General features: G+C 46.5%; 1 protein-coding gene across 3 annotated transcripts in view; it reads left to right on the forward strand.

Moving 5' to 3' along the window:
* Window positions 1-17,778, forward strand: part of LOC141049748 (alpha-2-macroglobulin-like protein 1) — a 355,320-nt gene that overhangs the window by 265,436 nt on the left and 72,106 nt on the right. The gene's annotated exons all lie outside the window — the stretch shown is intronic.

Raw genomic sequence — 17,778 nt, forward strand, 5'->3', positions numbered from 1 at the left:
AAAATGGAAAAGTGTGTTTTGTTTTATTTCAAATAAAGGACTTTATTCTGGGTGTGTGTTTATCTACAATACAACTATAGAATTAGTAATGCATAGGTGTCTTATAGATGCCTCTCCATTACTAAGCCATGGGTTGATGTGTCCGGACAATACAAAAGTGACATAAACCCCACAAATATGAACCCCACTTGCCACTGCTACAGGGCAATTGGGAAGAGATGGGCTAAGCACCAGAATTGGTGCATCTAACAGATGCCCCTTTTCTTGGCAGCTGCTGGCTGCTATTTTTAGGCTGGGAGGGGGGCAATATCCATGGCCCCTTACCAGCCTGAGAATACCATCCCCCAGCTGTCTGCTTTAGCAAGGCTGGTTGTCAAAAATGAGGGGACCCCATGCCTTTTTTAATTTATTTAAATAATTTTAAAAATCTTAGTTGGTACCCCTCTATTCTTGATAACCAGACTTGCTGACAGCTGAGGGTTGCAGCCCACAGCTGTGAGTTTTGCCTGACTGGTTATCAAAAATACAGGGGAACCCACGCCGTTTTTTTAAATTATTTAATTACATTGTGGCGCTGGCTGGAAAAAAAACTGCCATCAGCTGCTCCTTCTCTCACTGTTATTAGCGGCAGCATGCATTGGCTGATGGGAGCAGTAGTCCCATCAGCCGACAACAGTGACCAGAGGTAAACTTCATACCTTCAATTACAGCTGTGGGCTCACTCTGTCTTTTGACAGCATGGGAACCACGGCTTTTTGACTGACAGTGATGATTTTACCACCGATCAGAAGCAGTGTTTGCCACGCATACACATAACAGCGTAGCAAACACTGGATGTTCGGGCCCCCCCCCATTGAAGTAAATGGGGTTCAGGTTCGGGTACCGTACTGGTCTTCAATCCTGAACTTTTTGTAACTGTTCAGCCGAACCCGACAGACTTGAACATCCAGGTGTCTTCCCATCTCTAGTTGTATGGCACCAGTGGAATGGAAATAAAATGGAATGGAAATAAAAAGTAAAGCTCTATTCAGTTCGCACCCAGGCCTTAAAGTGGAAATGGCAACACGAAATGAATATAAGGAATATCCAAGAGATATAAAATAAGAGGTAATATGTTAATTTTGGTAATCACACATATGCCAAATTACATACAGATATTTTTGGACCATGGCTTGTAGTCCACTTGTATAGACTTCAGCAAATCTAAAAATTAAGCTTGAATGTATCTTGAACACTTTGTAAGGTAACGCTTGTTATACATGCTGGGGACCCTCGCTTGGCAGCCGATTAACCAGGTGCGGCACAGGTTTTTTAACATAAACAGTCCATGCGGTTTATTAATCAACATAAACCATATACTGCAACAGGCTTATATCCAGCAACAGAAAATTCATGATAGAGCTCTGCTCTCTCAGACCTGTGGTCACACAGGTTGTGCAATGTCCAGCAATCAGGCTCTATAGCCTCACACTTATTTCCCCCTATCCGGGGTTACCTCTTTGCTGCATCTCATTCCTGATGTCCGTTCCCTCCTGGGGACTGTCCCACACACACAGGCCATTATACACAGGCCTCACCTGGTCAGCGGCCTCCGCATGTGAGCTTCAGGAAGGCAGCACACCATCTAGCACGTTAGCCTTCAGGGACCTTCCACACGGACCAATCAGATGCAGGCACTTACTCTCATTTGACCTACCCTGGTCACCTTATATAGTCTGTAGCTACGCCCACTGGATCACATGGCAATGACCTCATTGCAGGTCTTATTTCAGACACCCAGCCATACACACATATATACAGGATTACTATGGGTGTTTAGACACACGCTCCTGGGTGGGTTTGTAGGTGACTGGTTCCACTCATCTCACCAGCCACCTGGAAGCTCTCCCTGATACACTGTAACAAAAACCTCAGCAGTACCTCTGCTGATCAACACACATCCAAGCTTCCATCCCAGAGCCACCCACCCTGGGATACATACCGGTCATTTACCATCCTATCTCCAATACCACAATGGATATGCCTGTGTGCATGACCCATACAGCGCCCCCTAGCTGTCACAGCGGTCACTGCACCACATACCTTCCCCCTCTGTTTTAACTTGTGAGGTTGAACACTTGACATGACCCAGGGGTCTCGAAACCGTGCACCCATGTCACCTTGCCCTATAAGTCGAGAGGACCGTCTCCATCTGTTTTGGGCATCATACGGCATCATATTTACGTTAGGCCTCCCCCGCCCCCAGCAGTCAGTATATCAGCCTTGGGCTTTGGCCTTCCAGTCAAAGTCTGTCTGCGTGACCAGACTCTCTTTAGTCTCCACACTTTCCCTGTCTGCTCCATCCCCCGACTTTTCTCTCCATGACTGGCTCTCCCAGTTGGTGCGGTCATAAGTCTTACTTAGTCAAGCCTCCTGTCTGGTCTGACCCATGTAGTACATCACAGGAGCTACTGTCTAAGTCTCTCAGTCTCATACTGTGAGGAGAACTGCCACTTGCAGATTTTTGACGTTCACGTTTGACTGACAGTCTTCGGCTACCTGCCATTTCACTTTTTGGAGGAACCCTTCGGGTCTTTATACCTTGGGTCGAAGGCTGCCGCCATCTGATGTTCCACATCTCTTTATTGATCTGCAGTCAGTCAAGTCTCAACTGCTCAATCTCCCGCAGGTATGTTACTCGATATTCTAGGAGCAACCGAAAGTTCCTCAGGCTTTCCATGGAGCCAACCACAATGATGGGAATCATGCCCTCTTCACCAGATACCTGAACTTCACCATCAGGAGGGATCCTCACCCTTGCCACACCGGAGATATTCACAAGGTCCTGCATTACTTTACCGAGTCTTCCAACGACTCTCCACCAGATATTTGGTTACCGGAATTACATCTTCCCCCAAGCCCAGCCAATTCTTAGCTTCCCTCGCAAGCTCTGGACATCAAGCAGCTTTCACATTACTCCGGCTGAACATTTGTTTAGCGTGGAGACATTGCAGATGCATATCTGTCAGGACAGCTACACGCTTTTCTGTGTCTTCCCTGGTTGAAAGTACCACCAACTGTTTTGACTCTGGTGCCCAGTTCACACTACATGCTTGGACCGCCTTTTTAAAAGCCTCATACACACCTTCACCAGTACAGGCTTCTTGCACGTCTTCGGTAGCGTTGAGCATTCCGATACTGAAAATATCGGGTATCGGCCGATATTCGCGGGATCGGAATTCCGATACTGAGTTCCTATACTTTTTGCATATCGAATACCGGAATCGGAAGTTCCCATAATGCTATGGGCCAGTTTGATTTGATTCAGCCAATGAGGAATCCTAGGAAGTGTGGGCACATCCTGTTAGGCATGTAGGCATGTTAACTAATGGCATGACTGTGATTGGCTGCTGAAATGATGTCATGATGCACTATAAAAGCTGCCGCCGCCATTTTTGGTTCACTCTGCTGTGAATTCAGTTAGGGATAGGACGCTGCTGTTCAAGACTCTGAGGGACAGTTAGAGATGGCGATTAGCTATATTGTGCTTTACCCAGGCTACTTTAGCAACTGCTGTGTGAAGCTTTCTTTTGCCTTGCAGTGCTGTTCACAGCTGTCTGCAAGGTCTGTGTGTGTGAGTGCAGCTCACGCTGTAGTGTGTTCTGCAGCCACGTCTGGTTGTAGTCCGCTCAGCGTGCATCACTGCCTCATACAGTCCTTTTTTTGTTTTATTGCTGCTCATTTTTCCTGATTTTTCCTATTAGTGTGCTTCCATCCGTATCCATCTACATTGGTTGCAAACACTATAGGAGTAGATAGCGGAGCCTTTCTGCAGCCTTTCAGTGCTAGTGCCCAGTTCTCTGCACTAGCACACGGCTGTCTGTGAGGTCTCTGTGTGTGAGAGCAGCTCACGCTGTAGTGTGTTCTGCAGCCACCTCGGGTTGTAGTCCGCTCAGCGTACGTCACTGCCTCATACATTGTCCTTTTTTGCTGTAGTGCTGCTTATTTTTCCTGAATTTCTCCTATTGGTGTGCTTCCATCCGTATCCAGCTAGATTGGTTGCAAACACTATATAGGAGTAGATAGAAGAGGAGCCTTTCTGCTGGCCTGTGCCCTGCAGCCCCAGCCAGATTAGTATTAGGCTATTTTTTGTAGCCTCATCTATTGCATTGTAGGTTACCTTCCTGCATTGTAATAGCTACAAAAAGTTTGTGATACTATCGGTTTTACATCTTTGGGCACATCCTTTTTTTTGTGTGAAAAAAACACGTAAATAAAGTTCACCAAACACTCCACTTTACAGTTGTGTAGGCCACATTAGCTCATATTAAAGTGTATTCCACACTTTATAAAATTAGTGTTTCTTATACCTGTTAGCAGCTGTTCAGGAATAAGCACACTAAGCCCTTAGTACTTTTCTGCCTATCTTTATCAGTCTACCAAGATGAAGAAGGCAGGGAGTAAGGCACGTGGTTGTGGGCGTGGAGTTTCAGCAGGGAGAGGACGTGGGGATTCTGTGCCTGCTGCGGGCACCAGTGACCCAGCATCCCCCAGTTTTCCCAGGGAACAGTCCTTTATGCGCAGCTTTGTAGGAGCTCGCCGTACCCCACTGCTGTGGGAGGAACAACTTGAAGCCGTTGCCGGATGGATGGCAGCTAACGCATCGACTTCAATTACTTCCACATCCTCTCAGGTCCAGAGCACTGAGGAGCAACCATTTGTCTCTTCACCACCTACCAAATTGCCCAGGCAGTCAGAGAGCCCTGGACAGGAGCCATCTCTACTTCTGTTCTCTGAATTTCTTGGCTTGGAAACAGGGGGTCAGCCAAGCAGCATTCTAGAATGTGAAGAAGAGGGAGTATGCAGTGATGCGCAACAGCTTTGTCTCTCTGAATCTGAAGAGGCGGGTGGGCCAGTGCCTATGGTCAGCACACCTCAGTACGCATCTGATGATGAGACTCAGGTGCCACTTTCTGGTGCGTACTGTGCTGGCGAGACTACCCAGGAGAAGCAGGTGTTTGAAAAGGGTAGTGTAGATGATGAGGTCCTTGACCCATCATGGCGTAAGGAACAGGAAGATGGTGGGAGCAGCTCTGAGGAAGAGATTCCCTGAATGGCCAAAACAGGAGGGAGAGGGAGAGGGCAGACTTGGTTGCCTGTAGCCTCCACTTCGGCACCCATTAGGAGCATTCCTCTTCCAAAACCCAAAACGGGCGCTCCTAGGACTTGCAGTGCGTGGTCCTTTTTTGACACCGTTACAGATGACATTTGCTTTGTCAAATGCAAGCTGTGTAATCAGAAAGTCAAAAGAGGGAAAAGTGTCAGCAACCTCAATACCACAAATATGTGGAAACATGTGCGGACCAAGCACGTGGTGGAGTTACAAAGACACACTGAAGACGTAGGCCAACCTACAGCACCACCTACCACCTCTTCAGCTCGTGTTGTAGCCTCTTTCTCCAGCTCACACACAGCTGGTTTGGCTTCTTCACAGGATCGCCATGGAAGAACCTCTGGCACTGTTGTACAGAGACCCAGTGTAATTCCACCCACAGCACCACGTTCCCTGTCATCCTCACACTCCCAGGTCACTCTACAGCCATCGGTAGCACAGGCATTGGAGAAAAGGCGGCCATACTCGGCAAATCATCCCCTAGCACAGGCTCTGAATGCTGGCATTGCAAAACTACTGGCCCTTGAAATGCTCTCATTCAGGCTGGTGGAGACTGACACCTTCCATAACTTCATGGCATTGGCAGTCCCACAATACAACGTGCCCAGCCGCTTTTATTTCAGCAGGCAAGCCGTCCCTGCCCTGCAAAAGCATGTGGAGGGAAAAATTAAACATACGCTACTAAACGCCGTCAGTAGCAAGGTCCACCTGACCACCGATGCGTGGACCAGTAACCATGGACAGGGACGATACCTTTCCCTCACTGCCCATTGGGTAAATGTTGTGGAGCCGGGAACAGATCTTGAGAGTGGCGCTGTACTTGTTCTGCCAACTCCAAGGATTGCAGGAATCCAGTCTGTACACATTGACTCCTCCTCATACTCCAGTTCCTCTGAATCAGCGCTGCAGGAGCCTGTTACGACTGACATGAGCACAGCAGTGGCCAAACGTCAACGGGCCGTACTGAAATTAATTTCTTTGGGGAATCGAAGCCACACAGCGCAGGAGATCTGGAATGCCATCAAGCAGGAGAGCGACGTGTGGTTTGTGCTAGCGAATCTCCAGCCAGGCTTGGTAGTGTTTGACAATGGCAGAAATCTGGTGGCAGCTCTGAGCCTAAGCAACCTCACTCACATCCCATGTCTGGCACATGTGCTCAACTTGGTCGTGCAGAGTTTTTTGAGGGACTATCCGGATCTTGATGCACTGCTGCACAAGGTCCGCATAGAGTGCACTCACTTGCGGCATTCCAGCATGGCAAGATCGCGCATTGCAGCTCTGCAGCGTCGATTCCGCCTTCCGGAACATCGCATCATATGTTACCTACCCACCAGGTGGAATTCAACGTTACATATGTTGGAGCAGTTGTGTGAGCAGCAGGCAGCAGTAATGGAGTACCAGCTGCATCAGGCACAAACAAGTCGCACTGCGCGCCGTTCACACTTCACCACCACTGAGTGGGCCTCTATGAAGGACATCAGCCACGTTTTGCGTGCCTTCGATGACTCCACGTGGATGGTGAGTGCAGATGATGTACTAGTCAGCATGACTGTCCCCCTTATCTGCCTGCTTGAAAAAACACTGCAAGCACTAAGGGAGGAGGTTTTGGAAGAGGTGGAGGATGAGGAGTCACAAATGCCATCTGCTTCTGGACAGTCTGCGCAACGTGGTTCCTCACAAAGGCCTAGGCAGGGGACACTTTGTGAGGAGGATGAGGAGGAGTCAATGGAGGAGCAAGACATCTCTCCAGAGGAGGGAGGTACGCAATGCTCTAGTAGTCAGTATGTAGAGTGAGGGTGGGGTGATGCAGAGCAGGCAGAGATGACGCCTCAAGCAGGGGACAGCGTTTCTTGGCCAGTTGGGAGTCAGCACATTGGGAGGAGCAATTTCTCCTGCTCTGTCAGCAGTAGTGGGAATGTGGACAGAGCATGAGAAATTGCCGGACACACGGCAGGGGATCAGCTGACGTTAATGAACCCCATTAACACAGGAGGAAGTGTTGACTGTGCAGATGGCACTTCTGAGCAGCAACTGGCAGTGTTGGAGCCCAGGGTAAATACTAGAGACAGAGTGTAGCCAGAGGCCTAACTGGAGCACATTTAATATCAGTAGTAGTCTACAACAGATATTAAATTTGCTGAAATTAGGCCTCAGCCTACACCCTGATTGACCCTGGGCTCCAACACTGCCAGTTGCTGCTCGGAAGTGCCGTCTGCACAGAGAAAAACACTAGCTCCTGTGTTAGTGGGGTTCAGTAACGTCAGCTGATCCCTGTCCGGCAATATGAATTGAGGCTTGCAAGAGATGTCAAAAGCAATAATAAAGGATTTTGGGGATATGTCAAAAGTAAAAGAAAAGTCAAAGATGCTATAGGATTTTTACAGGATGAAAATGATGAAATGGTAAGACAGGATGTTGAGAAGGCTGAACTTTTAAATTCCTATTTTGCATCTGTTTTCTCTCAGAAAGGAAATGTAACACCAACTGTTATTCACTGTCCTATTAAGGGAATAGAAGAATCCAGGATATCTATAAACAGAAAGATAGTGAGGAAACACTTAGCTAACCTAAATGAATTCAAGTCTCCAGGTCCAGATGAATTACACCCCAGAGTACTGAAGGAGATAGCAGAAGAAATTTCTGAACCACTCTCCATAATCTTTGAAAATTCTTGGAGAACAGGAGAAGTGCCAGAAGACTGGAGAAGAGCAAATGTTGTTCCTATCTTCAAAAAGGGGAAGAAGGTGGACCCAGGCAACTATAGGCCGGTGAGTCTGACTTCTATACCAGGAAAGATCTTTGAACAAATTATTAAACAACATGTATGTCAATACCTGGATAAGAATGAAGTGATTAAACAGAGTCAGCATGGGTTTGTAACTAATAAGTCATGTCAGACTAATTTAATTTCCTTCTATGATGGTATTACTGATTGGGTGGATCAAGGAAATGCTGTAGATATAGTATATCTTGACTTCAGCAAAGCATTTGACAAAGTATCTCATACAATCCTTATTGAAAAAATGACTAAGTATGGAATGGACAAGGCAACTGTTAGGTGGATTCATAGCTGGCTTAGTGATCGGACCCAAAGAGTGGTCGTAAATGGCTGCACATCCAGTTGGAAGAATGTCTCAAGTGGGGTACCACAGGGCTCTGTCCTGGGCCCTGTATTGTTCAACATCTTTATCAACGATTTAGATGAAGGAATTGAGGGTAAACTGATTAAATTTGCTGATGACACAAAGCTAGGAGGGATAGCTAATACTAGAGAAGAGAGAGAGAGGATTCAAAAAGATTTAAATAAACTGGAGAAGTGGGCAGTAACTAACAGAATGGTTTTTAACAGGGAGAAATGCAAAGTACTACATCTGGGCAATAAAAATGAAAAAAGCATATATAGAATGGGAGGAATAGGGCTAAGTGACAGCACATGTGAAAAAGACTTGGGTATACTAATAGATCACAGACTGAATATGAGTCAACAGTGTGATGCAGCAGCAAAAAAGGCAAATGCAGTTCTAGGATGTATTAACAGAAGCATACAGTCTAGATCACGTGAAGTCATTATTTCCCTCTACTCCTCTTTGGTCAGACCTCATCTGGAATATTGTGTCCAGTTTTGGGCACCACATTTTAAAAAAGACATCAACAAACTGGAGCAAGTTCAGAAAAGAGCGACCAGAATGGTGACCGGTCTGCAAACCCTGTCTTATGAGGAAAGGTTGCAGGATTTGGGAATGTTTAGTTTGCAAAAGAGAAGACTGAGAGGAGACTTAATTGCTGTCTACAAATATCTAAAGGGCTGTCACATTGTAGAAGGATCAACTTTATTCTCATTTGCACAAGGAAAGACTAGAAGCAATGGGATGAAACTGAATGGGAGGAGACACAGATTAGATATTAGAAAAAACTTTTTGACAGTTAGAGTGATCAATGAGTGGAACAGGCTGCCACGAGAAGTGGTGAGTTCTCCTTCAATGGAAGTCTTCAAACAGAGGCTGGACAGACATCTGACTGGGATGATTTAGCAAATCCTGCTTTGAGCAGGGGGTTGGACCAGATGGCCCAGGAGGTCCCTTCCAACTCTACGATTCTATGATTCTATGATTCTATGATTCTATCTCCTGCTCCGTCCACATTCACACAACATGAGATATTGAACTTGCTGAAATTAGGCCTCAGCCTACACCCTGATTGACTCTGGGCTCCAACACTGCCTGTTGCTGCTCAGAAGTGCCGTCTGCACAGAGAAAAACACTAGCTCCTGTGTAAGTGGGGTTCAGTAATGTCAGCTGCTCACCTGCTGTGTGTCCGGCAATATCTCCTGCTCTGTCCATATTCACACAACATCAGATATTAAACTTGCAGAAATTAGGCCTCAGCCTACACCCTGATTGACCCTGGGCTCCAACACTGCCAGTTGCTGCTCAGAAGTGCCGTCTGCACAGAGAAAAACACTAGCTCCTGTGTTAGTGGGGTTCAGTAATGTCAGCTGCTCCCCTGCTGTGTGTCTGGCAATATCTCCTGCTCCCTCCACATTCATACTACATCAGATATTAAACTTGCTGATATTAGGCCTCAGCCTACACCCTGATTTACCCTGGGCTCCAACACTGCCAGTTGCTGCTCAGATGTGCCGTCTGCACAGAGATAAACACTAGCTCCTGTGTTAGTGGGGTTCAGTAATGCCAGCTGCTCCCCTGCTGTGTGTCCGGCAAGATCTCCTGCTCCGTCCACATTCACACAACAACAGATATTAAACTTGCTCTAATTAGGCTTCAGCCTACACCATAATTTACCCTGGGCTCCAACACCACCAGTTGCTGCTCAGAAGTGCTGTCTGCACAGTCAACACTTGCTCCTGTGTTAATGGGGTTCACTAACGTCAGCTGATCCCCTGCTGTGTGTCCGGCAATATCTCCTGCTCTGTCCACATTCACACAACAGCAGATATTAAACTTGCTCTAATTAGGCTTCAGCCTACACCCTGATTTACCCTGGGCTCCAACACTGCCAGTTGCTGCTCAGAAGTGCCGTCTGCATAGAGAAAAACACTAGCTCCTGTGTTAGTGGGGTTCAGTAATGTCAGCTGCTCCCCTGCTGTGTGTCCGGCAATATCTCCTGTTCCCTCCACATTCATACTACATCAGATATTAAACTTGCTGAAATTAGGCCTCAGCCTACACCCTGATTTACCCTGGGCTCCAACACTGCCAGTTGCTGCTCAGATGTGCCGTCTGCACAGAGATAAACACTAGCTCCTGTGTTAGTGGGGTTCAGTAACGCCAGCTGCTCCCCTGCTGTGTGTCCGGCAAGATCTCCTGCTCGGTCCACATTCACACAACAACAGATATTAAACTTGCTCAAATTAGGCTTCAGCCTACACAATAATTTACCCTGGGCTCCAACACCACCAGTTGCTGCTCAGAAGTGCTGTCTGCACAGTCAACACTTGCTCCTGTGTTAATGGGGTTCACTAACGTCAGCTGATCCCCTGCTGTGTGTCCGGCAATATCTCCTGCTCTGTCCACATTCACACAACAGCAGATATTAAACTTGCTCTAATTAGGCTTCAACCTACACCCTGATTTACCCTGGGCTTCAACACTGCCAGTTGCTGCTCAAAAGTGCCGTCTGCACAGAGAAAAACACTAGCTCCTGTGTTAACTGGGGTTCAGTAATGTCAGCCGCTCCTGGGTCGCCCTCCCAGGGCTGTGGAGTACTCGGTACCGGGCCGGTGTCAGGGGAATGTGTCACAGCAGCGGTGACCCGGTCCGTCGCCCTGGGCGCCCAAGTAATGGGGGAATGGAGTTAATGGAACAGTTTGTGACGCCACCTGTGTTGTTCGGCAAGGGAGATGTTAAGCCGACGCTGCATACAGATCCACTGGGACTGATGATATGGTGCAGCAAAGATGTAAAAACTCCCCACAGGTGAAGCTGTAGTCCCAGTGCAGTGTATATGTGGCTGGCACGGGGATGTAGCAGTGCCAGAAGCATAGGAAACAGACAAACACACAGCCGTTGCAGTTTCTGTACCTTTACTGGAGAAATGCAGTCCAGGGTCCTGATTACAGATGGTAACGGAGCAGGCTAACCTGGAAGCAGATCAGGATTCTCTCTCAGCAGAAGGGCTGTGCAGTCTCCTTCCTAGCGCTTATTTGCGGGATCTCCAGTACTGAGTTACTCTGAAGTTCCTCCTGTCAGATGTTCCCAAGAACCTTACTTGCATGGCAGATAGCTGTAGCCTGCTTGGGGACTCCTTTTCTCCTGAGTCCCGGCTCTCTATCTGAGCTGCTGTTATGCCCTCAAGTCTTAGATGGGAGCAGGGCGTTTACAGCCTCCTACTCCTCTTGTATCTGTGGCAGGACCGTTAGTATCTGTACCACCGTGGAGACCAGGCTCCAGTCCTTGCACTCTTTCTGTGAGGGAGCTCTCCACCCGGAGCTCAACCTCCACTTCTCTCCACACGTCTGCACACGTGGACCTCCTCACACTAACTGAACACTCCTTCCTCTTGGCCCTCAGAGGACACTCCTCCCTTCAGTTCTGGTTCAGAGTCCCCCCTGCTGGCCTGGAGTGGAACTGTGTTGCATGCATAGGTAAACTGCGAGAGAGACCCTTCACTGCTTCCAAGCATGACCTGACCCTCCCTGGAGAAAGGCAAAGTCACTGTGGTGGCCAAAATCCTGGGGGCGCCACATTCACCCCTACTGCAAGTCAGCACTCCTGGGCTGAACAAAACATAAGAAAAACATATAGACATGTAAACAGTAATAATTGTACAAGATTTGAAAAAGGGAAAAATGTACAAAAACCAAGTGCTTGAAAAATGGTCCTATGATGATAAGTCCAGCATCAATGTCCATGGTCCATTCCTGGCAAATGGTAAATTATATACAAAGAAAGTTTTTGACCACACACAAGTCCTGTGGTTCAGTGTCCATAAAACAAAATTATCACCTTCCAAAGGAAACTCTTATTGGTTACCTGTAGGCACAAAACTTGAAAAACAGTTACATATTTACATTCAATAATAATAATAAATAAACCTGATAGAAACTTGCGCTAATTAAATGTGTCTTGGTTAAATAAAGATATCTTATGAAGAAATCTATTACCTTTACTGAAGCTAAAAATTGGCGAGGCAGGGAAAAAAGCTGAAGGACCTTGCGTGACGTCACATGGCAAATCCTACGCGTTGCGGAATTCACTGATTCCTTCTTCCCTGAAGAAGGAATCAGTGAATTCCGCAACGCGTAGGATTTGCCGTTGCTTTCTGGCCCCATCAGCGCCCCATAGGGCTTTCTTGCCTGTCACGTGATCTAGCACATGACTGTGACGTCACGCAAGGTCCTTCAGCTTTTTTGGACCTTGCAGGCCTGCTTTTGCAAGCGGCGGCTGGTACTCTTACAGCCTGCCGATATACACCTCGAGCTGCGCACCAGTCACCGGCCGGGACGGCGGCATGCTAGGAGGTAGCACCCTTTAGCTCCAGTAACTTTTTATATACCTGTGTCGGGGAGTATTATTGGGAAAGGACCTGGAAATCCACCCTGCATTCTGAAGACCCTTTTTCCCTGCCTCGCCAGTTTTTAGCTTCAGTAAAGGTAATAGATTTCTTCATAAGATATCTTTATTTAACCAAGACACATTTAATTAGCCCAAGTTTCTATCAGGTTTATTTATTATTATTATTTTATGGAGACAACTTGAGTGGTGTGTTGTCTTATTGCTTGCTGCTTTGTGTTCTATGGGTGTACGCTAGTGTTGAGCATTCCGATACCGCAAGTATCGGGTATCGGCCGATACTTGCTGTATCGGAATTCCGATACCGACTTCCGATATTTTTTCAATATCGGAAGTCGGCATCGGAATCGGAAGTTGATTGACAGCCGAAATGACGTCATCATGATGCGCGGTGTGTGCGCATCATGATGCGCCGTCATTTCGGGCCTTCCGGGGGTCTCTGCCGGGGGGCTGTGCCGGCCTGCCGGGGGGCTGTGTGGACTGCCCGGGGTCTGTACCGGCCTGCCGGGGGGCTGTGCCGGCCTGCCGGTGGTCTGTGCACCCTGTGGGGGTCTGTACCGGCCTGCCGGGGGGCTGTGCCGGCCTGCCGGGGGGCTGTGCTGATGTCCGGGGGTCTGTGCAAGCATCGTCCGATGGGACTACAAGTCCCATCTGGCGATGCCTGCTTCCATGACAGTGATTGACACATTAGCCAATGATGGGACAGTAGTAGTCCCATCATCCGGCTAATGTGTTAAATGTAAAAAAAAAAATATATATATATATATACTACATACATACTACATACATACTACATGCTACATACATACTACATATATACTACATGCTACATACATACCACATATATACTACATACATACTACATGCATGCTACATGCTACATACATACCACATACATACTACATACATACTACATGCATGCTACATACATACTACATGCTACATACATAACACATATATACTACATGCATGCTACATACATACTACATGCTACATACATGCCACATATATACTACATACATACTACATGCATGCTACATGCTACATACATACCACATACATACTACATACATACTACATGCATGCTACATACATACTACATGCATGCTACATACATAACACATATATACTACATGCATGCTACATACATACTACATGCTACATACATACCACATACATACTACATATATACTACATGCATGCTACATACATACCACATATATACTACATACATACTACATGCATGCTACATACAATACATACATAGACATACAGTACATATAACATAGAGTAACATACTTACCAATACTTGTCACATTGTTCCCCGAAGCCATTATCTTTTACGGAATAAATATTAACATAACAAACCACAAAAATACTCACCCATGATCCGAAGCAGTCCACGAGTGTGTCCCACGACGATCTTGGGTAGAGAACTGCAGCATCAGCTGATGCTGCCGTTCTCTACGGGCTGCAGGAATCCAATGACGGAAGGTAGGTATCCTTCCGCACTGTATTCCTCTGCCACTTAAAAAAAAAAAAAGTCCCTAGTCTCACTTTATGCCATTGCTGTGTGGGAAATTCCCACACAGCTTTTACCATAAAGTGAGACTAGGGACTTTTTTTTTTTAAGTGGCGGAGGAATACAGTGCAGAAGGATACCTACCTTCCGTCATTGGATTCCTGCAGCCCGTAGAGAACGGCAGCATCAGCTGATGCTGCAGTTCTCTACCCAAGATCGTCGTGGGACACACTCGTGGACTGCTTCGGATCATGGGTGAGTACTTTTGTGGTTTGTTATGTTAATATTTATTCCGTAAAAGACAATGGCTTCGGGGAACAATGTGACAAGTATTGGTAAGTATGTTACTCTATGTTATATGTACTGTATGTCTATGTATGTATTGTATGAATGTATTGTATGTAGCATGTATGTAGTATGTATGTAGTATGTATGTAGCATGTAGTATGTATGTAGCATGCATGTAGTATGTATGTAGCATGCATGTAGTATGTATGTAGTATATATGTAGCATGTAGTATGTATGTAGTATGTATGTAGTATGTATGTAGCATGTAGTATGTATGTAGCATGCATGTAGTATGTATGTAGTATGTATGTAGCATGTAGTATGTATGTAGCATGTAGTATGTATGTAGCATGTAGTATGTATGTAGCATGCATGTAGTATGTATGTAGCATGCATGTAGTATGTATGTAGCATGCATGTAGTATGTATGTAGCATGCATGTAGTATGTATGTAGCATGCATGTAGTATATATGTAGTATGCATGTTGCATGCATGTTGCATGCATGTAGTATATGTAGCATGTATGTTGCATGTAGTATATATGTAGTATGAATGTAGCATGTATGTAGTATGAATGTAGCATGTATGTAGTATGCATGTTGCATGTAGTATATATGTAGTATGTATGTTACATGTAGTATGCATGTTGTATGTATGTAGCATGTATGTAGCATGTAATTTTTTTTAATTTTTTTTTCACATTCAACACATTAGCCGGATGATGGGACTACTACTGTCCCATCATTGGCTAATGTGTCAATCACTGTCATGGTAGCAGGCATCGCCCGATGGGACTTGTAGTCCCATCGGACGATGCCTGCACAGCCCCCCGGAGCCTGCACAGCCCCCCGGCAGGCCGGCACAGCCCCCCGGCAGGCCGGCACAGCCCACCGGAGCCTGCACAGACCACCGGCAGGCCGGCACAGCCCCCCGGCAGGCCGGCACAGCCCACCGGAGCCTGCACAGACCACCGGCAGGCCGGCACAGCCCCCGGGCAGGCCGGCACAGACCACCGGAGCCTGCGCAGACCCCCTGGCAGGCCGGCACAGCCCCCCGAAAGGCCCGTACAGACCCCAGAGAGGCTGTACAAGGCAAAAACAGGGTTTTTCTTATTCCGATACCGGAAGTCCCATAGACTTGAATGGGACTTCCGGTATCGGAATCGGCGATACCGATACTTTTTTTTAAGATCGGCCGATCCATTCCGATCCGATACTTTGAAGTATCGGACGGTATCGCTCAACTCTAGTGTACGCTTTAGCGCCATTGGTATATACATATATTTATTACATATTTACATTCAATTCCAATATTCATATTTACTTTATATGCGGGACCTACTGGGTGGTATGCCTTGCGTGGTACGAGTAGATCTGCATAACCCTGGTGTTGTGTGTAATGCACTGGATACACTACCGGTGGTTCTATGTAGCACAGGGATACTAGCCTGTCTAGGCACTCTTGGACTCACCTGGGGCACAACAGGTTCACCACTGGCAGGGCGAGGGTTCTCTGGCTCCACTGCTGGTGTGGCATCTGCTGCCTGATTTTTCTGGTCTTCAGGATTTCCTTGAGTCCCGTCTTCCTGTGCTACCAATTGGGGAAATATCAACACTGGTACCACTATAGCATCATAGCATCATTCACTTTAGTCCAATTCGCAGGGAACTCCCCAAGCACTGTGCTGACCTTTTCTTCTTCCACGGGCTGGATGTTATCTTGTTCTGATTGTAAAGCTTCTCCTGCTTTTGTCTTGTCTGGGCCAGACTCTTCTCCACACACTCCTGTACTCTTTTGTACTGTTGCTGCCTCTCCTTGTCCCAGTCAGCATCTGGTGCCATCACTTCAGGCGTCAGGACTCCCATGTCCAAATCAGTAGGCAGTTTACCCGGTCTAGCTCTCATCAGGTATGCTGCAGTACAGTTGGTAGAGTTCACTGGAATATGGTAGTAGAGGTCTACCAGATCTGGCAACTTTTCTGGCCACAGATTCCTCTCCTCCAAGGGCAATGTTTTCAGTAGGTCAATCACTACCTGGTTCATCTTCTCACACATGATGTGGAAATTTATAGTTGAGTAAATTTACTCCTGTGCATACTGTGGCCTGCCCAAATTAGACAGAGTCTTATTGAGCGCTCAAAGAAGGAAAGACATCACATAATGGTTAGCAGCAATACCTTCCAAAAAAACTCTGGAAGTTTATTGAATATACTTGGTTTTATCAGCTGTACAGAAAGGAGTGGTTACTCATTAACATAAAGTCTTTACTTCTTAGCTAATTGGTCAGTTTAAATGCATAAACATATATGGGCGTTCGACCTAAGGTGACTTAAGCATCAGATATACTGCCCTTTGTCTTACAATGTCAGCAATGTTCTGATATCGGCTGGCCCATCTGGCCTAACTTCCTCTTTCTATGTCTGGGACAAATATCACAAGACAATGCTATCATAAGATACCATCTGCTCCCCAGACTCTCTCATGGGGGGTAGTAGGTCATTTCCACCAACTAGTTACAAGGTTCAAACTGTGAATATGTATCTGTGTGTATATGAGTATATAAGAATACATGAGTATACAGCAGTATATGTAGTATATAGCCTACAGCAGGCAAGTGAGATCTATATGAAATACATATACTTATATATTTCCATAACAATCCCCCCTTAGATATCACTTGCCCTAAAAACCTGCTCCTGGCCCAAAGCGCTGCAACTCTTTTGTGCTGCCAGTGAACTGACATATGCCTAGTGCATACATCCTCCTCTGTACAGACTTTTGCAAATGGACGGTCAGGAGATCTGTCCCTAAAGGGGGTGTGGTGCAATGTAATCAAAGTCTCTTAGTTAGCAGTCTATGCAGTCAGTGCATGTGTATTCTCTGTCAGGTAGGTAATTTATTCTGTCAGGTAGGTCATGCACAGCATCATTCTAGCTCAGGTGTATCTTCTGGTATGAAGGCCTTTTCCTGCAATGCGATGCGTGGATCCAGGTGGGGTTTTCTCTCCAGGTCGGCGGCGTCAGCACTTGGAGAAGGGCCATCGGATCTGGGATTGAGCGCTTCTCTTTACGGACTTTTTTCACCAACACTCAGCAGTCTCCTGACTTCAGGACGTGCATACCAGATACCGAAACTGGACCTGGCAATGAAGGAGAGAAACTCGAGAATGGACATTAGCAAAATTCTTGATAAATTCAATTACACATGCAGACAAAGTATCATATTGCATAGTCAACTGCTAAGTAAAGAATATCCCTAAACTGGGTTTTTTTACCCAAATAAA

Source organism: Dendrobates tinctorius, unplaced genomic scaffold (assembly GCF_039654945.1).
Source record: "Dendrobates tinctorius isolate UK_male_01 unplaced genomic scaffold, ASM3965494v1 ptg000147l, whole genome shotgun sequence".
Lineage (NCBI taxonomy): Eukaryota > Metazoa > Chordata > Amphibia > Anura > Dendrobatidae > Dendrobates > Dendrobates tinctorius.